This window comes from Cetorhinus maximus, chromosome 35 (assembly GCF_964194155.1).
Source record: "Cetorhinus maximus chromosome 35, sCetMax3.hap1.1, whole genome shotgun sequence".
NCBI lineage: Eukaryota > Metazoa > Chordata > Chondrichthyes > Lamniformes > Cetorhinidae > Cetorhinus > Cetorhinus maximus.
This window is the reverse complement of record NC_135913.1, coordinates 6,196,436-6,220,001: the sequence shown is the minus strand read 5'-3', so window position 1 is coordinate 6,220,001 and position 23,566 is coordinate 6,196,436. Positions and strand designations below refer to the sequence as shown.

Genomic DNA, 23,566 nt, shown 5'->3' with positions numbered 1-23,566 from the left:
CTATGTCGTTAGTACCAATGTGTACCACGACCTCTGACTGTTCTCCCTTTCCCTTCAGAATATCCATACCCGATCAGACACATCCTGGACCCCGGCACCAGGGAGGCAACATACCATCCTGGTGTCTCTTTCACCACCACAGAAGCGCCTATCTGAGCCCCTGACTATAGAGTCCCCTATGACAATTGCTCTTCTGTGCTTTGACGCCCCCGCTGCTGAACAACAGAGACAGCCGTGGTGCCACTGCTCTGGCTACTGCTGTTGTTTTCCCCTGATAGGCCATCCCCCCCAACAGTATGCAAAATGGTATACCTGTTAGAAAGCAGGACAGCCACAGGGGATTTTTGCACTGACTGCCTGCCCCTTTAAGCAGTCACCCATCTATCTGTCTGTACCTTGGGTGTGACCATGTCTCCAAAACTCCTGTCAATGACACTTTCCGCCACCTGAATGCTTCCAAGTGCATCCAACTGCTGCTCCAACCGATCCATGTGGTCTGTGAGGAGCTGCAATTGGGTACACTTCCTGCAGGTGTAGTTGTCCGGGCCACTTGAAGCGTCACAGATTTCCCACATCCCACAGGTGAAGCACTTCACCCCAGCAACTGCCATTTCTAGAACTATTTAAGAAATTAATTTAAATCTAATAACTGCTTATTAACTATACGTTCCCTAGGGTTAGATTTCTACCATAAATGCTAAATGCTAAGAACAATAATCCCCTGATTCTGGTCTAGATACACTCTACTTATTAATTAAGTGATTAATTTATTTGGTTTAATTAGTTTAACAATGTTTTAGTTTCAAATTCAGTGTAGGTTCTCTACCAGCCAATCAGGTCACAGATTTACCGTGACGCAACTTTTAATTTTTTTTTGAGACCCGAGGTCCGTGAATCACCTAGGTCAGGCTTTTATACTCACCTCTCTGGAACTCCGCCCTCCGACGCTGCTCCCTGGAACTCTCTTCGCACCTCCGCCGCTCTCCTCGCGCTCTTTTATCCTGTGTCTCTGCCGCTCTCCTCGCGCTCTTTTACCCTGCGTCTCCGCCGCTCTCCTCGTGCTCTTTTACCCTGTGTCTCCGACTCTCTCCTCGCGCTCTTTTACCCTGCGTCTCTGCCTCACTCCTCACGCTTTTACCCTGTGTCTCCACCGCTCTCCTCACGCTCTTTTACCCCGTGTCTCCGACTCTCTCCTCGCGCTCTTTTACCCTGCGTCTCTGCCTCACTCCTCACGCTTTTACCCTGTGTCTCCACCGCTCTCCTCACGCTCTTTTACCCCGTGTCTCCGCCACTCTCCTCGTGCTCTTTTATCCCTTGTCTCCGCTCTCCTCGTGCTCTTTAACACTGTGTCTCCCCCTCTCTCCTCGCGCTCTTTTATCCTGTATCTCCGCTCTCCTCGCGCTCTTTTATCCCGTGTTTCCGCTCTCCTCACACTCTTTTATCCTGCATCTCCGCCGCTCTCCTCGCGCTCTATTATCCTGTGTCTCCGCCGCTCTCCTCGCGCGCTTTTATCCTGTGTCTCCGCTGCTCTCCTCGCGCTCTTTTATCCTGTGTCTCCGCCGCTCTCCTCGTGTGCTTTTATCCTGTGTCTCCGCCGCTCTCCTCGTGTGCTTTTATCCTGTGTCTCCGCTGCTCTCCTCGCGCTCTTTTATCCTGTATCTCCGCTCTCCTCGCGCTCTATTATCCTGTGTCTCCGCCGCTCTCCTCGCGCTCTTTTATCCTGTGTCTCCGCTGCTCTCCTCGCACTCTTCTATCCTGTGTCTCCGCTGCTCTCCACGCGCTCTTTTATCCTGTGTCTCCGCCGCTCTCCTCGCACTCTTTTATCCTGTGTCTCCGCCGCTCTCCACGCGCTCTTTTATCCTGTGTCTCCGCCGCACTCCTCGCGCTCTTTTATCCTGTGTCTCCACTGCTCTCCTCGCGCTCTTTATTATGGGGTTTCACATTGTATCAGGATCCTGCCAGGTGTGTACGGGATTTCAGTGTATTAGGATCATGCCAGGTGTGAACAAAGAACAAAGAAAAGTACAGCACAGGAACAGGCCCTTCGGCCCTCCAAGCCTGCGCCAATCATATTGCCCGTCAACTAAAACATTTTGCACTTCCAGGGTCCTTAACCCTCTATTCCCATCCTATTCATGTATTTGTCAAGCTGCCTCTTAAACACCAGTATCGTACCTGCTTCCACCACCTCTTCTGGCAGCGAATTCCAGACATTCACTACCCTCTGCGTAAAAAGCTTGCCCCGCACATCTCCTCTATAGTTTTCTCCTCCCACCTTAAATCTATGTCCTCTAGTAATTGACTCTTCCAACCTGGGAAAAAGCTTCTGACTATCTACTCTGTCCATGCCACTTTGAATTTTGTAAACTTCTATCAAGTCGCCCCTCAATCTCCGTCGCTCTAGTGAGAACAATCCGAGTTTCTCCAACCTCTCCTCATAGCTAATAACCTCCAGACCAGGCAGCATCCTGGTAAACCTCCTCTGCACCCTCTCCAAAGCCTCCATATCCTTCTGGTAATGTGGCGACCAGGTTTGCACACAATATTCCAAGTGTGCCCTAACCAAGATTCCATACAGCTGCAGCATGACTTCCCAGCTTTTATACTCAATACCCCTGCCAATGAAGGCAAGCATGCCATATGCCTTCCAGACTACCTTATCCAACTGCGTTGCCACTTTCAGTGACCTGTGCACCTGTACACCCAGATCCCTCTGCCCGTCAATGCACTTAAGGGTTCTGCAATTTATTGTATAATTCCTGCCTGTATTACACCTTCCAAAATGCATTACCTCGCATTTGTCCGGATTAAACTCCATCTGTCATTTCTCCGCCCAAGTCTCCCATTGTATCCTTTGACAATCCTCTTCACTATCTGCAACTCCACCAACCTTAGTGTCGTCTACAAACTTAATTAGCCCAGTTACATTTTCCTCCAAATCATTTATGTATACCACAGACAGCAAAGGTCCCACCACTGATCCCTGCGGAACTCCACTAGTCACAGCTCTCCATTCAGAAAAGCACCCTTCCACTGCTACCCTCTGTCTTCTATGAGGGACCTTGTCAAAGGCCTTACTGAAATCCATGTATGTAACATCAACTGCCCTTCCATCATCGATCATCTTTGTCACTTTCTTGAAAAACTCAATCAAGTTAGTGAGACACGACCTGCCCTTTACAAAACCATGCTGCCTCTCACTAATACGTTCATTTGCTTCCAAATGGTAGTAAATTCTGTCACGAAGAATCTTCTCCAAGAATTTCCCTCCCACTGATGTAAGGCTCACCGGCATGTAATTTCCTGGATTATCCTTGCTACACTTCTTAAACAATGGAACAACATTGGCCATTCTCCAGTCCTCTGGGACCTCACCCATAGCCAGTGTGTAATATCATGTCAGGTCTTAGCGGGGTTTAACAGTGTATCAGGATCCTGCCATGTGTGTACAGGGTTTCAGAGTGTCTCAAGATACCGCCAGGTGTCTACAGGGTTTCACAGTGTATCAGGATCCTGCCAGGTGTGTACGGGGTTTCACAGTCTCTCCGGATATTGACAGGTGTGTATGGGGTTTAATGCTGTGTCAGGATCCTGCTATTGTTTATGAAGTTCCACAGTGCTTATCGATGCTGTCAGGTGTGTTTGGGGTTTCACAAATCGCTTCATTGGTAATATTTACTCACACAGTACAGGAAAAATACAACCTTAGTCCTGAAATAGAGAGTATTCAGAAAGGAGCTGTCGGAGAGGGGGACGCAGGCATGGTTTACTAGTTTGATTCTTGGGAATAAAGGCTTCCCTCGGGGAGAGATTGAGCAGCATTCTTTGGAGTCCTGGGAGAATGAGAAAAAAATCTCATTGAAGGCATAAAATTTTGAGGGAACAGGCTCAATGCTGAGAGGACCTTTTCCATGCCTAGAGACTCTCGAACAAAGGGCCAAGACGCAGTATAATATTTGACCATCTAGAACTAAGATGAGGTCTTTTTTTTTTCCCACTCAAAGGGGTGTGAGTTTCTGGATGTCTCCATGTAGCGGGCTGTGGAAACTCATTTAATGTTTTTTACCTCTGCCATTGAAGTTGGGAGGCGTTAAAGTTTCTGCCCTCGATTCTTTTTCTGGTTTTCTGTAAACATTATATCCCAGAAACTAATAATTGGGTTTCGTCAACATTTGATACACAGATAAGATATAGCCCACTGAGAATTGATAACTGATTAGCCTTCGGAGAAGATGAAGCTCCAGATCTCAATCCTGATTTTTAGAGGAACCCATTGGGCCAAATTGTCCTTTTTTAAAGAATAGTGTGGGTTGTTTAATTTAGAATGGTATTGGATTGTTTTACAACATTGTGGATTATCTCAGCTGCTGTGGTGCAATTTGTCACATCTGTCAGATTGTGAGCTGTATTTTCAGAGCAGGTTGTTAGATGTGCATTGGTCTAAAGCCTCCTCAGTAAAATGGAAGTTCTGAATAAAATGATTGAGAGGAGCTGAATAGTTTCACCCTTTTTATTTATTTGTCTATTCATTGGTAATAAATCTAAAAACAAAGCGGATGGATTTGGATGAACCTTGTTAAACAGACATGCCAAAGCCGAAGAAACATTTATTAGTTTTTGATAAGGATCAGAGGCTGGATCCTTCATCATCTTTGAATTGTTGAACGATCCCTTAATATTGAGAAATAGTGCAGAATTATCTTCATTTTTATGTTTATTCTTGTGAGAAAAGTCTATAGAGATCTGGATCACTGTCATTACACAAGAATTGTAATATATCTGGAACAGTGAAGAACATCTTATCGTCAATTCTACTAGCACGTTTTCACAGAATCACAGGGCAGAAGAGGCCCTTCGGCCCATTGAGTCTGCACTGACATGTGAGAAACACCTGACCTACCTACCTAATCCCGTTTAACAGCACTTGGCCCAGAGCCAAATGCTCATCCAGGTACTTTTTAAAGGATGTGAGGCAACCCGCCTCCACCACCCTCCCAGGCAGTGCATTCCAGACTGTCACCACCCTTTGGGTAAAAAAGTTTTTCCTCACATTCCCCCTAAACCTCCTGCCCCTCACCTTGAACTTACGCCCCCTTGTGACTGACCCTTCAACTAAGGGGAACAGCTGCTCCCTATCCAGCCTGTTCATGCCCCTCATAATCTTGTACACCTCGATCAGGTCGCCCCTCAGTCTTCTCTGCTCCAACAAAAACAACCCAAGTCTATCCAAACTTTCTTCATAACTTAAATGTTTCATCCCAGGCAACATCCTGGTGAGTCTCCTCTGCACTCCCTCCAGTGCAATCACATCCTTCCTATAATGTGGCGACCAGAACTGCACACATTACTCCAGCTGTGGCCTCACCAAGGTTCTATACAACTCCAACATGACCTCCCTACTTTTGTAATCAATGCCTTGATTGATAAAGGGCCATATGCCTTTTTCACAACCTCACTAACATGTCCCTCTGCCTTCAGAGATCTGTGGACACACACGCCAAGGTCCCTTTGTTCCTCAGAACATCCTAATGTCATGCCGTTCATTGAATACTTCCTTGTCAAATTACTCCTTCCAAAGTGTATCACCTCACACTTTTCAGGGTTAAATTCCAACTGCCACTGATCTGCCCATTTGACCACCCTGTCTACATCTTCCTGTGGCCCAAGACACTCAACCTCACTGTTAACCACCCGGCCAATCTTTGTGTCATCCGCAAACTTACTAATCCTATCCCCCACATAGTCATCTATGTCATTTATATAAATGACAAATAATAGGGGACCGAGCACAGATCCCTGTGGTACGCCACTGGACACTGGCTTACAGTCACTAAAGCATCCTTCTGTCATCACTCTCTGCCTCCTACAACTAAGCCAATTTTCAATCCACCTTATCAAATTACCCTGTACCCCATGTGCATTTGCCTTCTTTATAAGTCTCCGTTGTGGGACCCTGTCAAAGCCTTTGCTGAAATCCATATAAACTACATCAACTGCACTACCATCATCTACACACCTGGTCACCTCCTCAAAAAATTCAATCAAATTTGTTAGGCATGACCTCCCTCTGACAAAGCCATGCTAACTATCCCTGATCTATGTGGAGATATATACTCTCCTTCAGAACTTTCTCCAATAGTTTCCCTACCACTGACGTGAGACTCACTGGCCTGTCATTCCCTGGCTTATGTCTACACCCTTCTTAAATAGCGGAACCACATTAGCTGTTCTCCAGTCCTCTGGCACCTCCCCCATGGCCAGAGAGGAATTAAAAATTTGGGTCAGATCCCCTGCGATCTCCTCCCTTGCCTCCCTCAGCAGTCTGGGACACAAATCATCTGGACCTGGAGGCTTGTCCACTTTGAAGCCTGCCAACACCTCCAATAACTTGTCACTCCCTATATCAATTTGCTTAAGAACCTTGCAGTCTCTCTCCCTGAGTTCGATACCTTCATCCTCATTCTCTTTGGTGAAGACAGATGTGAAGTATTCATTCAACACTCTAGAGATGTCCTCTGGCTCCACCCATAGATTGCCCCCTTCGTCTCTTATGGGCCCTACTCTTTCCCTGGTTATCCTCTTCCCATTGATATACTTATAGTATATCTTGGGATTTTCCCTACTTCTACCAGCCAGAGCTTTCTCATATCCCCTAGTTGCTCTCCAAATTGCTTTCTTAAGCTCCACCCTGCACTTTCTGTACTCCACTAATGCCTCTGCTGATTTGCTTCCCTTGTACCTGCTAAAAGCCTCTCAGGTTTCTCATCGTAACCTGAATATCTCTGATTTTACAGGACAAAAGATCAGCGCGTCAAGATTGAGATGAGTAGAGTTTGGATATTAAGGAATTCAAAAGACGTGTGGATAGGGCTGGAAAGTGGAGAAGATGAGGGAAACCACAAGTTTACTGAAAGGCGAAGTAAGCAAGATGGACCATATGGCTGTAAGAAGCAGGATGACCACTGATGACTTCAAGGATCCTGCATGCAGTTGAATCTATGTGTCTGAGTGTAATTCCTCTGTTTGATATGGGCAGTAATAGTGTCAGTGCGTTCATAGAGATATGCCTGGTTGATGTTTGTATTTGAACATATTCACCTTATCTCTAATGGTGTCAGCACCTGACAAATGAACACTTTTAGAAGGTGATGCAGAGCATTGATTTGTGGAATGTCTTTGCGAGTCTTACAAATTCAGAAAACTCCGTAAATGTTTAAGTGATAGATATAACTGCTGTTTCACAATAATGGCCCTTCACTTGCACATGTGTCTCACTGTGCCTGTGTGTCCCATCAAACTATCAGTCAGTGTTCTTTCCTTTCCCTATGGTGGAAATGTATAAGTGATTCAGTCGTGGATCAGTAATTTCTCCAAACTATAATTGAAGTTATTCTCCAGCATTAATTTATAACCAAGTCTGAGACATTTTAAAATTCAATTATCTGCTGTTTCACTAATGGTGACAGGGGTGTAATAAACACACAGCACTAACTTGCATTTCCACAGCACTTTATCAAAAAATAACATTCCAAGGAGCTACACAGAAGCTGAATCAAACAAAGGATGGTTGCTGAATAAAGGAGGAAGAAGGAGATGCGGTCAAAAAGTAGGTCAAGTAACTGAGTCTTTGGAGTATCTGAAAGGAGGGGGGGAGGCGAGGTGGGTTGGTTGGGGAATTGCAGAGCAGGGAGTAGAAACAGCTGAAGGAATAGTCACCTATGATTGTCTGAGGAGAGGGTGAAATACACAACATACAGGAACATTGGAGGAACAGAGATAGTTTGGTAGTGGGGAGTTGTCAGTCTAGAGGAAGTAACTGAGACAGGGAGATTAGGGGCAACAAAGAGATTTAAACGTAACTGAAAGTTTCAATGTGAAGCTATAAGGGGGGAATTCTTGGTTCTAATCCATCTGGGTCAGGTGTCTTTTCAACTCACAGAAGTTAGCCCTCCTCCAGTTATGCATTTTTACACCAGATTGCACCTTGTTATTCCGTTAACTATTCAAAACCAAACGACATTCTGATCACATTTCCCAAATATTCTCTTATGGAAACATGCCACACATTTCAACACCCTGAAATAGATCCAGCATTATTTGCTTCATCATTGGGATGGAAACGACACTGATCAATAATGTTTTCTTCCTCATTTATCAGGAATTCATATCCCACTTTGGCCTTCACATTGTTACTATTCCAGTCTGTAGTTGGATAATTAAAATCCACCATTATCACTACTCTACAGTTAATGCATCTGTTTGTATTTACTCATCTTACTGCTTCCCAGTATTTGGCAGCGTAGAGTATCCACCTGCTGATGCAGCAGCTCCCATATTGTTCCTTAATTGTAACCAAGTAGTCATTGTATTTAACCTCAACTAGTCAGCCAAATCTGATGCTGCAAATGGATCTTTAATCTATACTTACACTCTCAAGGCTAATTTTTTTTCTCTTCAACCATCCTTTCTGCCAGAAATATTAAGTTTCCAATACTCCCTCCCTTTCAGTTAGGTCTCTATTATTGCCATTATATCATAGTCCCATTTGGCGACCTTTGCATGCAGCTCACCAACTTTATTTACAACACTGTCATTAGGAACTCCAAACCCATTTTAGACTGATTTGCCTTTGCTCTGATCCTTCATATTTATAGACTATTCTTATTTTTAGCGATAGTTTCCCCTCCCAGCCCTCTGTGTTTCTCTCTCTAAACTTTCATACTGCCAAATTAGTTTAGAGCCTCCTCCACAGTACTAGTTAATCTTTCTGGGAGGACATCAGTCTCGCTTCTATTGAGCTGCAACTCGGTCAACTTGAACAGGACCCTTCTACCCCTGAACTGGCCCCAATGCCACATGAATCTGAATTTCTCCCCCATCACCGTTTCTCCAGTGCTGCATTAGCCTATTTTATTCTACTCTTGCAATAATCACTAGCGCTCAGGACTAGAAGTAATTCAGAGATTACTACCTTTGAGTTCTTGTTTTTTAATTTACCTCAGAACTCCTGAAATCTGATTGTAGGATCTCAGACTCAACGTGTCCTTTCTATGTCAGGTAGATGGTAAATGGGGCTAAGCTACAGATCAACCATAATTAAATTAGGTGGAAGATGGTCTCCAGGGCGTTTGAATGCCATCCACCCACCAACAACCACTCCCCCTCCACTGCTGCAACCCGCCACCCACTATTCGGAAGATCCTCCTTTAGATATGGGTTCAAAAATGAATTTCAGGATCTGGAAAGTCTAAAGTTTAAGCAAAGTTTCTGGACAATCATTTCAGCACCAGGAGTTTCGAACATCCCCTTTAACTGGATGTCAGTGAATTTTTTATTTAAGGTTGAGTGGTAACTTTTGAACTTCACAGAATCTGGGGATTGTGAAGATCAGATAATTAATTAGAGGGCCAAATCTTTAAAAGATAGTTCAGTGAAAGCGAAGCAAAGGCTCCGACTTGTGTTCTGTCAACTTAATCAGTGAAGCTCTGAAATGTAATCATGGTTTCATTCAAAGAACAAAGAACAAAAAAGTACAGCACCGGAATAGGCCCATCAGCGCTCCAAGCCTGCGCCAATCATATTGCCTGTCAAACTAAAACATTTTGCACTTCCGGGGTCTGTATCCCTCTATTCCCATCCTATTCATGTATTTGTCAAGCTGCCTCTTAAACAGCACTATCGTACCTGCTTCCACCACCTCCTCTGGTAGCGAGTTCCAGACACTCACTACCCTATGTGTAAAAAGCTTGCCCCGCACATCTCCTCTAAAGTTTTCTCCTCTCACCTTAAATCTATGTCCCCTAGTAATTGACTCTTCCACCCTGGGAAAAAGCTTCTATCTACTCTATCCATGCCACTCATAATTTTGTAAACTTCTATCAAGTCGCCCCTCAATCTCCGTCACTCCAGTTAGAACAATCCGAGTTTCTCCAACCTCTCCTCATAGGTAATAACCTCCAGGCCAGGCAGCATCCTGGTAAACCTCCTCTGCACCCTCTCCAACGCCTCCCTATCCTTCTGGTAATGTGGTGACCAGAATTGCATGCAATATTCCAAGTGTGGCCTAACCAAGGTTCTATACAGCTGCAGCAAGACTTTCCAGCTTTTATACTCAATACCCCTGCCAATGAAGGCAAGCATGCCATATGCCTTCCTGACTATCTTATCCACCTGCGTTGCCACTTTCAGTGACCTGTGGACCTGTACACCCAGATCCATCTTCCCGTCGATGCAATTGAGGGTTCTGCCATTTACTGTATAATTCCTGCCTGTATTAGACCTTCCAAAATGCATTACCTTGCATTTGTCCGGATTAAACTCTATCTGCCATTTCTCCGCCCAAGTCTCCAAATGATCTATATCCCATTGTATCCTTTGACAATCCTCTTCACTATCTGCGACTCCTACAACCTTAGTGTCGTCCACAAACTTACTAATTAGCCCAGTTACATTTTCCTCCAAATCATTTACATATACTACAAACAGCAAAGGTCCCACCACTGATCCCTGCGGAACACCACTAGTCACAGCTCGCCATTCAGAAAAGCACCCTTCCACTGCTACCCTCTGTCTTCTATGACCAAACCAATTTTGTATCCATCTTGCCAGCTCACCTCTGATCCCGTGCGACTTTACCTTCTGTACCAGTCTGCCATGAGGGATCTTGTCAAATATGATATGAAATCCATGTAGATAACATCCACTGCCCTTCCATCGTCGATCATCTTTGTCACCTGCTCGAAAAACTCGATCAAGTTAGTGAGACACGACCTCCCCTTCACAAAATCTTGCTGCCTCTCACTAATACACCCATATGCTTCCAAATAGTAGTAAATCCTGTCACGAAGAATCTTCTCCAATAATTTCCCTACCATTGACGTAAGGCTCACCGGCGTGTAATTTCCTGGATTATCCCTGCTACCCTTCTTAAACAATGGACAACATTGGCCATTCTCCAGTCCTCTGGGACCTCACCCGTAGCCAGTGAGGATACAAAGATTTCTGTCAAGGCCCCAGCAATCTCCTCTCTTGCCTGCCTCAGCACTCTGGGGTAGATCCCATCTGGCCAATCAGGGTCCTTCAGGGTCAATCAAAACCTCTGAACAAGAGATTGTATACTGAGAGATTTTACATCTAAATATTCAAAAATTGTTTTTGTATGACCTGCCCAACAGCTGATCTGATGCATCCAGGATTCTGGATTGCAATCTATATCTCCTTCCATGAGTTAAAATGATAATTTTTCTTATAGATAAACATCAAGACAATTCAAAGCAATGAGCTCTCCAGCATCATTTCAGAGTCTCTGGTGATTTCCAGCAAATCTCCTGCGCCCACCTGGTTGAACAGTGGATACTTGCTCAGAATGTTGTTGTGTGAGAGAGAGAGACAGGCACCTGCAGTCCTTCTAACTCATCCAATTCAACCACTTCAATTAGCAAATATAGCCTGCCTACCATATTATTTGTGCAGTGTTAAGGACCCAACTGTTCCGACCTGTGCTCCGATAGCTTTTAGGCATTGTTTCGATCCAGTGGGACAGTTTCCTGACATGTGTTGTTCAATCTTGACTTTCCCCTGCTTTCATTTCAGGCCTCATATTGTCATTACACTTTAGTACCTTTATAAGCAAACTCAGTTGCTGTCAGTAATAGAAGCACTATAAATATGCTCCATACAAAAATTCAGTTAGTTGAAGACTCTTAAGAGATCTGTCAAAGATTTCACCAGGATATTTAACACAGTTCTGCCAGCTGTATACAATGTTTGCAGGATCCTGTCAGGTGTGTATGTGGTTTCATAGTGCATCATGGTCCTGCCAGCTGTGTACAGGGTTTCACAGTGTATCTGGATCCTGTCAGCTGTGTATGGGGTTTCGCAGTGTATCAGGAGTCTTCAGGTGTGTATAGCTGTCATGGTATATCAGCATTCTGCCAGGTGTGTACAGGGTTTCACAGTCTATCAGGATCTTGCCAGGTGTGTTTGAGGTTTCACAGTGCATCAGGATTCTGCAGTTGTGTGCAGCTGTCATGGTATATCAGGATCCTGTCAGGTGTGTACAGGGTTTCACTGTATCAGGATCCTGCCAGGTGTGTACAAGGTTTCACAGTGTATCAGGATCCTACCAGGTGTGTATGTTTTTACATGGCATATCATCTCAGCCCCATGACATCGCTACAGCAATTCCTCAATCGCAGTGGCCTAACCGTCTTCAGATCCTTCATCATAAAGTCAGAAGTGGCGATGTTTGCTGATGGTTGCACTGTGTTCAGTTCCATTCACAAAACTTCGGAAAATGAAGTAATAAATGCCGGCATGCAGCAAGACCCTGACAACAATTTACTGATACTCGTACCACACAAGTGCCAGCTAATTGCCTCCTCCCATAAAAGCATTTACAGCTCCCTTCATAATTCAGTGGAATTACCCTCACTGATTTCTTCTGCGTCAAAAATGCCCTAACTACATAAAGGATGTGATTAAGAGAGCAGGCCAGAGGCTGGGTATTCTGTAGTTCGCGGCTCATCTTCTGACTCCCCAAAGTCTGTTCAACAAATTGCCCTGTGTCAGATGGAATATTCCCCAATTGCCTGGAAGCTTGCAACAGTGACACTGAAGAAAATCTACATCATTCAGGACTCATAGGCATTTACAGCACAGAAGGAAGCCATTTGGCCCATCATGTCCACACCAGTCAACCAAGATCTGACTACACTAATCCCATTTTCCAGCACTTGGCATACAGCCCTGGAGGCTATGGCAATGCAAGTGAAGATCTAAATACCTTCTTAAATGTTAATAATTTCAGACTCAACCACCCTTTCAGGCAGTGAGTTTCAGACTCTCACCACCCTCTGGGTGAAATATTTTCTCCTCAACTCACCTCCTTAAATTTATGCTCCCTGGTTATTGAACCCTCTACTAATGGAAAAAGTACCTTCCTATTCACCCTATCTGTGCCCCTCATAATCTTATACACCTCTATCAGGTCCCCTCACAACCTTTGCTGCTCCAAGGAAAACAACCCCAGCCTATCCAATCTTTCCTCATAGCTCAGACCCTCATCCTGGGCTGGTAAAACAATCAATTTCATCAGCAACCTATTCACGAGTTTAATCATCCACTCCCTCCACCACAGGTGCACACTGGCTGCAGTATGTACGATCTACATAATGCACTGCAGCAATATGCCACAGGTTCTTTGACAGCATCACCCAAACCACGAAAGGATAATGGTAGCAGATGCACAGGTACATCAACATATCCAAGTCACAAACCATCCTGACTTGGTAATGGATTGCCATTGCTTTGTCAAAATCCTAGAAGTGACTATCAGCACTCTGGGAGTACTTTTGTTGTACAAAATCCAGCAGCATAAGAGATAATTCAGCATCACCTTCTCAAGAGAAACTAGATTTGGACAAATAGGCAATAGATGTTGGTCTTGTGGTGCCACTGTCCCAGGAACGAAAAACAAAAGAGAAAGCGTGAGATATCAGTCAAAGAATCTGTGATATATTGCAGTAGTGTATTTTGTAGATCACACACACTGTAGCCACAGTGTACCTGTGCTGGAGAGAGTGGATGTTTAAACTGGTGGATAAGCTGCTGATGAAGTGGACTTGCTTTCTCCTGAATGATGTAGATTTTCTTCAGAGTTGTTGCTGCAAGTTTCCAGACAACTACAGAATATTATATCATTCACTGGGCAATACCGTGGAGAGGCTTTGGGAAGTCAGGAGATTAGCCACTAGTTACAGAATATCCAGCCTCTGGCCTGCTCTCGTAATCACAGCATTTATGTAGTTAGAGCAGTTATCAACAAATATTACTCAGGTGAGCGGAAACTGAATGAAAGTGCTAAACTTTAAGGAGGAGATGTGTCTAACTAGTGAATTCAAGACTGTGTGGCCTTCAGCAACTGAATGCTCTGATACCACTGCTGCACTGAGGGGAGTACAAGGGCACAAAGTCAAAGGACTGTTATAGGGCTGCAGAAAAGTTGGTTTGGGGAGTGTGGTGGGGGGGTGGGGTGGGTGATGTGGAGTGGTTACCAGGTCATGAAAGAATTTAAATAGAAAGATGGGAATTTTAAATTGTAGGCATTGAAGGACCAGGAGCCACTGGGTGAAAGGGTACACAAGTGAAAGCTCAGTAGGACCTGGGCAACTGGGACTGGATACACAGATCAGAGTTTTGGATGCACTAAAATTTGTGTCGGGAACAGCAAAGGAGACCATCCAGATAATCATTTAAATAACTGAGTCTAAAAAATGACAAAGGCACATATTCAGCAGTCAGTAAGCTGAGTCAGGAGAGCAGACATTTTATTTAAGTAGAAGCTTGTTTTATATGTAATGGAAGTGATAAGGACCCGAAAGCTCAATTTGAGAGTAAATAGAAGGGAATAAGTTGTGAATAGTCAGGGTCAGCCACAGATAGTGGCCAAGGATGGAGATGAAATGAAGTGGCAATAAGGCGGAGATTGTGATGGGATTAGAAGACAATGATTCCAGACTTCCCAATGTTTAAGTAAAGGAAAATTCAAATTAAAAACTGTCAGTCTGTAACCAAAATGGATCAGAAATCCATCCAATAAAGTTAACAGATGGTCAAGTAGAGACTGAATGAGTTTGATTTGCTGATGGTCCCCCGGGGCAGTCACGTTCCACACAAAGAGCACAGGAGCAGAACATTTGTCCATTGTGTGAAGTTTACGCACTCCATTATCAGAAGGAAGTAAAAGCAATGGAAATACTGTCAGCAGATTCTTTCGGCTATTACCAGTGATGTGGAGTTATTACAATTAGAGAGATGTTTGAGAACTTCGGGCTCATTCCAGCAGAAGTGAGGAGTTGCTGCAAGCTTTCATATTCTGATCAAATAAAGCTTTATCAATTATTTCAACTAAGTAACCAGAGTGCAAAATTTAGGCTAATTTGAAGCATTTGGGTGAATTTGGATAGATTTCTTCATACATGAGGTAGTTAGAAAGTATAATTCACTCCCACTGACTGCTCTGGGAACAAATGGACAATCCTCCATAAAATATTATTCTACTATTGTGTGGATAAAAAGGAAAACTAAAGAATGGGGAATGAAGAGAAGATTGGACCTGAACTCTGTGGGATATTCATCATGAAAGGGATGTCACAGGAAGTTGGTCTTCCATTTGTTGCCCATCCTTAATTGCCCTTGAGTAGGTGATGGTGAGCTGCATTCTTGAACATCTACAGTCCTAGTACTGTCGATGCACCCGACAGAGTGCTGTTCGAGAGGGGGTTCCAGACATTTGACCCAATGACAGTGAAGGATCACCAATATATTTCCAAGACAGGGTGCTTAGTGAAAAGCGGAGAAATTTCAGGTGGTGCTGTTCTCATGTATTCTCCTGCCCTTGTTCTTTTAGGTGGAAGAGGTCACAGGTTTGGAAGGTGCTGCTGGAGGCGGTTTGGCGGGTTGCTGCACTTCATGTTGTAGGTGACACACACTGCTGCCATGTTGCTCTGGTGGTGGAGACTGTCAATATTTAAGTTGATGGATTTGGTGCAGATCAAGTGGCTTGTGCTGCCCTGGATGGCACTGAGATTCCTGAGTGCTTTTGAGACTCCACTCATCCAGGCAAGTGTAGATATTTCACCACACTCCTGACTTGTACTTCGTAGATGGTGGAAAGACTCAGGGAAGTCAGGGGGTGATTTACTCACTTCTGAGCAACCAGCCTCTGACTGGGCATAAATGGTGACTGTTCAAGTTTCTGGTTAATGGTAAGCCCCAGGATGTTGATGACTGATGATTCAGCAATGGCACTGCTGTTCTGTGTCAAGGGGAGGTGGTTAGGTTCTCTCTTTTTGAAGATGGAACTTGTGTGGCATGAATGTTTCTTGTCACTTATCAGCTCAAGCTTGAATTATATTCCTTCATGAGGCCATGGATTGCTTCATTATTTTTGAGGAGTTGCAAAAAGAACTTAACACTGAGAAATCAAAAGAAATAGGAACAGAAGTAGGCCATTTGGCCAATCAAGCATGCTCCACCATTCAATAAGATCATGGCTGATCTGATTATGGCCTCAATTTCATTTCATTATCCCCCATAACCTATGGCTCCCTTGTCAATCAAAAGTCAAACTTAGCCTTGAGTATATTCATTGACCCATCCTCCACTGCACTCTGTGAAAGAGAATTTCCTCCTCATCTCAGTCTTAAATGGGCGACCCATTATTTCTAAATTGTGCCTCTTAGTTCTAGTTTCCTCCACAAGAGGAACCATGCTCTCAGCATATATCTTGTCGAGCCCCCTCAGAATCTTATATCTTTCAATAAGATCATTTCTCATTCTTCTAAACTACAATGAGTAAAGGTCCAACCTGCTCAACCTTTCCCCATAAGACAATATTTCATCCCTAGAATAAGGCTAGTGAACTTTCTCTGAACTGTTTCCAATGCAACTATACTGCCCCCCACCCCCCCCCCACCCCCCACCCCTTAAGTAAGCAGACTAAATTGACACAGTACACTGGGTGCTGTCTCATCAGTTCGCTGTACAGTTGAAGCAAGACTTCCCTACTTCTTTACACCATCCATCCCATTTAAAATACAGGCCAACAGTCCATTTGTTTTCCTAATTACTTGCTCTACCTGCATGCATATTGTTTGTGATTAATGTACAATAACACCTATATCCCTTTGCACTACAGCATTCTGCAGTCTCTCACCAATTAAATAATATTCAGAGTTTTGATTCTTCCCAACAAAGTGGACCACCTCGCAGTTTCGCACATTATACACCATGTGTCAATTTTTTGCTTACTCACATAACTTAGCTATGTCCCTTTGCACAGTCTTATGTATCCTCCTCACAACTTGCTTTCCTACCTATCTTTTTATCATCTGAAAATTTGGCTAACATTGTAAATAGTTGAGGCCACAGCACTGATCTGTGGCACATGATGAGTTACAGTTTTCCAGCATGAAAAAGAACAATTTATCCCGACTCGCTGTTTCCTGTCAGTTAGTCAATCTTCTATCCATGCCATATACCACCCCCAACACCATGGGCTCTTATCTTGTGCAGTAGCATTTTATGTGACACATTGTCAAATGCCATTTGAAAATGCAAATATGCTACACCTACTGGTTCCCCATTATCCAGTCTGCTTGTGATTTCCTCAAAGAACCTAATAAATTTACCAAACACTAGTTGCCTTTCACAAAACTATGTTAACACTGTCTCATTGTGTAATGATTTTCTCAATGTCCTGCTACTACCTCTTTCATATTGGATTTGAGCATTTTCCCAATGACAGATGTTAGACTAACTGCCCTCTGGTTTCCTGCTTTCTGTCTTTCCCTTCTTCCACTGGACCTTTCCAGAATCTAATGAGTTTTGGAAGATTACAACTGATACATCTATTATCTCTGCAGCTACTTATTTTAAGACCCTAGGCTGCAGGCCATTAGGTCCACAGTACTTGTCAGCCTTTAGTCCCATTAGTTTTCCTAGTTCTTTTTCGTTGATGATCGTGATTGTTTAAAGTTTCTCCCTCCTTTTCCCCCCTGTCCTACTGTTTTCTACTGTTCTGAAAGTGTTTCTGTGGCCGTAGACGTAACCCCAGGATAGTATGTTGCCTCCCTGGTTCCAGGGTCAAGGGTGTAATGGAGCAGCTGCAGGACATTCTTCTGGGAGAGGATGATCAGCTAAGGTCATGGTCCACGTTGGTACCAATGACTTAGGTAGCAAAGGGGTTGAGGTCCTGAAAGCAGACTTTAGGGAGCTAGGAAAGAGATTGAAAAACAGGACCTCAAAAGTAGTAATCTCAGGATTACTCTCAGTCCCACGTGCAAGCAAGTATAGAAATAGGAGAATTGAGCGATTAACTACATGGCTGGAAAGCTGGTGTAGGAGGGAGGGTATCAGATTTCTAAGGCATTGGGACTGGTTCTGGGGAAGGTTGGACCTGTAACGGCGACAGTCCACACCGGAACAGGACTGGGACGAATATCCTTGCAGGGAGATTTGCCAGTGCTGTTGTGGGGGGTGGTTAAACTAGATTGACAGGGGAATGGGAACCTGAGGGCAAATTCAGAGCAGGGAACAGGAGATGAAGGGTTACTGAGTGACTCAAAGACAGAAGCAGCACAGATTTGAAAGCATACAGCACAGGAATTTGGCAGTGTTAAAAGGTATATATGCAAATACAAGGAACATAGTAAATAACGCCGATGAGCTGAGGGCACATATAGACACATGGCAGCATGATATCATCGCTATAACGAAAACTTGGCTGAAGGAGGAGCACAAATGGAACCTCAACATCCCTGGATATAGAATTTTCAGGTAGGATATGGAGGGGGATAAAAAAAAGGTGCGGGTATAGCATTATTAGTTGAAGAAACAATTACAGCTGAGGAGGGATGATATACTAAATGAAGTATCAAATGAGGCCATATGGGTTGCGCTCAGAAGTAAAAGAGGCAGCCACATTGCTAGGAGCATACTATAGATCTCCAAATAGTGAAAGGGAGATGGAAGAGCAATGTGTAGACAAATTTCCGGCTGCAAAAACAATAGGGCAGTAATCGTTGGGGACTGCAATTACCCGAATATCAATTGTGATGGGCACAGAGTGTGCAAAATTCTTGAACAGCATTTAAGAGAACCTTTTTAGCCAGCACGTAACAAGCCGAATGAGAGGACATGCAATTCTAGATTTAGTCTTAGGAAATGAAGCTGAACAAGCGGATGAAGTGGCAGTGGGGGACCATTTTGGAATTAGTGACCATAATATAGTTAGATTTAGCATCATTATGGAAAAAGAAAAAGACAGAACAGGAGTAAAAGTTCTAAATTGGGAGAAGGCGAATTTTACAAAGCTGGGAGGTGAGCTGGCGAGAGTGGACTGGATACAGCTGTTAGAAAGAAAATTCTCCCTTCTTCTAACTATGCTTCAGTTCTGCCGAAGGGCCATGAAGGCTCGAAACGTTAACTGATTTCTTCTCCGCCGATGCTGCCAGACCTGCTGAGTTTTTCCAGGTAATTCTGTTTTTGTGTTAGAAAGAAAAACTGTGTCAAATCAGTGGGAGGCATTCAAAGACAAGATTCTATGGGCACAGTGCAGACACGTCCCCACAAAGCAAAAGGGTGGTCCTGCCAAATCTAGAGTCTCCTGGTTATCCAAAAGCATACAGGCCAAAATAAAGCAGAAAAAGGAAGCTTATAACAGTCACAAAAGACTTAATATTGTAGAAAGCCTACAGGAGTATAGCAAGTACATGGGTGTTGTAAAAATGGAAATTAGGAAAGCAAAGAGAGGATACGAAAAAATATTGGCATGTAAAATCAAAGAAAATCCTAAGATACCAGTACATTAAGAGCAAGAGAATAACTAAGGAAAAAGTAGGACCTATCAGAGATGTGCATGGTAACTTGTGGGTTGATGCAGAAGATTGGGCAGGGTTCTCGATGAGTACTTTGTCTCTGTCTTCACTAAGGAGAGGGATGATGCAGACATTCTCATTAAAGAGGAAGAGTGTGAAATATTAGATAAAATAAGCATAGTGAGAGAGGAAGTACTGGAGGGACTGGCATCCTTGAAGGTGGATAAATCACCAGGGCTGGATGGATTGTATCCCAGGCTGTTGAAGCAAGCCAGGGAGGAAATAGCAGATGCTCTGAGGGTCATTTTTCAATCCTCACTAGATACATGCAAGGTCCCAGAGGATTGGAGGCCTGCGAACATTGTACCATTATCTAAAAAGGGTGCGAGGGATAGGCCAGAAAATTATAGGCCGATCAGTTTGACTTCGGTAGTGGGCAAATTATTAGAAACAATTCTGAGAGACAGGATAAACTGTCACTCAGATAAGCACGGATTGATCAAGGATAGTCAGCACGGTTTTGTTAGGGGAACATCATGTCTTACTAACTTAATAGAATTTCTGAGGAAGTAACAAGGAGAGTTGATGAGGGTAGTGCAGTGGGTGTTGTCTACATGGCTTTCAGTAACACATTTGACAAGGTCCTACATGGCAGACTGGTCAGGAAAGTGAGATTTCATGGGATACAGGGGAAGGTGACAGTTTAGATCCAAAATTGGCTCAGTGACAGGAAACAAAGTCAATGGATGTTTTTGCGAATGCAAAACGGTTTCCAGTGATGTTCTACAGGGCTCAGTGTTGGGCCCTTGCTGTTTGTTGCATATATTAATGATTTAGACTTAAATGTGGGAGGCATGATTGGGAAACTTGCAGAAGATGTAAAAATTGGCCGTGTAGTTGATAGCGAAGAACATAGCTGTCCACTTCAGAATGATGCCAATGGTTTGGCTGAATGGTCGGAGGAGTGACAAATAGAATTCAATCCAGAAAAATGTGAGATAATGCATTTGGGGAGGGCAAACAAAGCACGGGAAGTTATTGAAAGGGGCTGAGGAAGTGAGAGGCCTTGGAGTGCATGTCCACAGGTCCTTGAAGGTGGCGGGACAGGGGGACAAGGTGGTTAAGAAAGCATATGGAATGTTTTCCTTTATTGGGCGAGGTACTGAATACAAAAGCAGGAATGTAACAATGGAACTGTAATAAACACTGGTTAGGCCACAGCTGGAATTTTGTGTACAGTTCTGGTCATCACATTACAGGATGGACATAATTGCTCTGGAGAGAATGCAGAGGAGATTTACAAGAATGTTGCCAGGGCTTGAAAATCACAGTGAAGAGGAGAGATTGGATAGGCTAGGGTTGTTTTCCTTAGAACAGAGGAGGCTAAGGGGTGACTGAATTGAGGTGTACAAACTTATGCATCTGATGTGCTGAAACCTGCAAGGCTATGAACCAGGTGCTGGAAAGTGGGATTAAAATGAGTGGCTATTTTTTTTTCTTTTTTTAGCCAACACAGATACGATGGGATAAATGGCCTCTTTCTGCACTGTAACTTTTCTCTGGTTCTATGGTCCTTTGCTTCTTGTGTCTTCCTCTGTGAAGACAGATATAAAATACTTGCTCAAAGTCTCTGTTATTTCCTTGTTTCCCATGATTCATTCCACAGTCTTACACTCTAAGGGACCAATGATCATTTGTAACTGTCTTTATATACTTGTAGGAACTTTTACTATCTCTCCCTCTTTATTATTTTTTAGTCATTCTTTGCTAGCTTCTAAAATTTCGCCAATTTTCTGGCCTACCACGAATCTTTGTAGCTTTGTATGCCTTTTCTTTAAACTTAATGCTATCCTTAACTTCTTCAGTTAACCATGGATAGTACATCTTCCTCAGTCTTTCTTTTCCAATGGAAGGTGCCTTGGCTGAGAGTTATGAATTATCTCACTAAATATCTGCCACTGTTTCTCTACCATCTTACCTTTAAAACAGCAGGGAATAACAGTCCCTGGATCTAGGAACAGGAGGCCATTCAGCCCCTTGATTCTATTACATAGACAACGTAGGAGGCTATTCAGTCCCTCAATCCCGTTACACAGGACCAAGAGGAGGCCATTCAGCCCATAGGTCCTGTTACACGGAAATAAAAGTGGCCACTCTGCCAACTTGAGCCTGTCAGAAAGGAACATTAGGATCCCATAGAGCCCCACAACCTGTTGGACAGGAACACAAGATGACCATTCATGCCCTTGAGCCTATTCCACCATTCGATAAATCCTGGTTGACCTGTACCTCACCTCAATGTACCCACCTTGACTCCATATCTGTTGTAACATCACCTAACAAAAGGTGAAGTTTTATTACCTATCAGCTTGTAACAGAATCAGAATTTAATCCTATTCAGTCCCTAGAAATCAGGACACAAGAGGTTAGGTTAGTTGGTAAAATTAATGTGAGCAAGTATGAGGCCATCCGCTTTGGTTTGAGAAAGATGGATCGGAGTGTTTTTATTTCAGTGGGAAGTTAGGAAGAACAGTGGGGTGGTGTGTGATTTGGATGTCTGTGTAAAGAGGGAAATAAAGGTAGAAAGGCAGAGCGGTTTAGGGAGGGAATTCCATAACTGAGGGTCTTGGCTGAAGCTGAAGGCGTAGCCACCAATTCTGGGGTCGAAGGGAGTGCAAAAATATGAGGCCTAACATGGAGGAATGCAGTGATCTTAGAGTGTTGTAGGTCTGCAGGATATTATGGAGAGATAGAAGGAAGATGCCATGGAGTTGTGTGAATAAGAGGATGAGAATTGTAGGACTGGAGGAAGTTACAGAGATAAGAAGAAGCAAGGCTTGGAGGGATGTGTGCAGGAGGATAAGAGGGTTGTCCTATGCTGGCAGGCTGAGTAAATTGAGGTGATCTCATGGAAAAATACAAGAGTCTGAAAGGGCTAGACAGTGTCTTCTTTTGGGACTGTAGAGTATGTAGGCACAGTCTCAGGATAAGGAGTCAATCATTTAGGACTGATATGAGGAGAACTTTCTTCACTTAAAGGGTTGTGAATCTTTGGAATTCTCTATCCCAGAGATGGTGGATGCTCCATCAATGAGGATATTCAAGACTGAGATTGAGATTTTTGAACTCTTGTGGAGTCACAGGATATGAGGAGTGGGTGGGAAAGTAAAGTTGAGGCTGAAGAGCAGTTATGATCGGATTGAGTGGTGAAGCAAGCTCAAGGGGCCATACGATCTACTCCTGATCCTATTCCTTACGTTCTTAAGTTAAAGTCGAGACATTGTCAAGTCGGGAGCCAATGCAGTGACATACTACCAGACACTTACAGTTCACTGCCGGTAGACAGGAAGAGATGACATTGATGTCTGTGGAGCAGCAGTCAGGGTCACAGCAGCAGTCGAGTTCATAGATTGGACCAATCGGGTCACAGGTACAAATGAGAACAGCTGGAACAAGGCAGAGAGAGAAAGACCTTACAACAGAGCATGGAGATTCTCTGAAATCATCTCCCTCCCTTGTCTGAATCCACAATCACCACCTTCTCCATTTCCCAAATTCAATCTGTAAACTTATCCTCCCACTGCTTTCTACTTAGTCAGTTAGTGATTCTAGATATGTAACTTCCAATTAAAAATAATGTTAATTTGTGGTACAATTTTAACAGTGGTGCAGGAACAGAGAGACCTGGAGAATAACATATACAGATTTTTAAAGATAACACGACAAGTTGAGACAATTTCTCCAACGACCCCTCCCCAACAGGGCCATCTGTCACTTGTTTCTATGTTTTGCTTTCACAGAGTACCGACCCTTGTTCTGCTATGAACACATTCTGCTATCTTACCTTTACGCCACTATCAGCATCTTCTTTACTCTTTACCACTACCATTAACACTCCCTTTGTCTCGTGTTCATGGCATCTTTGTCAATCTTTCCTCAGCTGTCACCTATCTCTGGCCTTCTCCCTCGCTCCACCACCTCTTAAATAATATAAAATCCATCACATTTCCACTTCTCATTAACTCTGAAGAGTCACACGGGCTCAGAACATTAACTCTGTTTCTCTCTCCACAGATGCTGCTGGGCCTGCTGAGTTTTTTCCATCATTTTCTGTTTTTATTGAGATTTCCAGCATCTGCAGTATTTTGTTTTTATCTCAAGTTGGGATAATTGTTTTTAAAAACTGA

The 23,566-nt window shown here is 43.7% G+C and overlaps 1 long non-coding RNA gene across 1 annotated transcript; it reads right to left on the bottom strand.

The window, feature by feature from the left end:
• Positions 1–1,685: 1,685 nt before the first annotated feature.
• LOC144672021 (uncharacterized) lies at positions 1,686–22,899 on the bottom strand. Its single transcript, XR_013574056.1, has 3 exons — positions 22,706–22,899; positions 1,878–1,955; positions 1,686–1,734 (listed from the first exon to the last, which is right to left on the bottom strand). It is a non-coding gene; the product is annotated as an uncharacterized LOC144672021 (long non-coding RNA).
• Between the last annotated feature and the right edge of the window lie 667 nt (positions 22,900–23,566).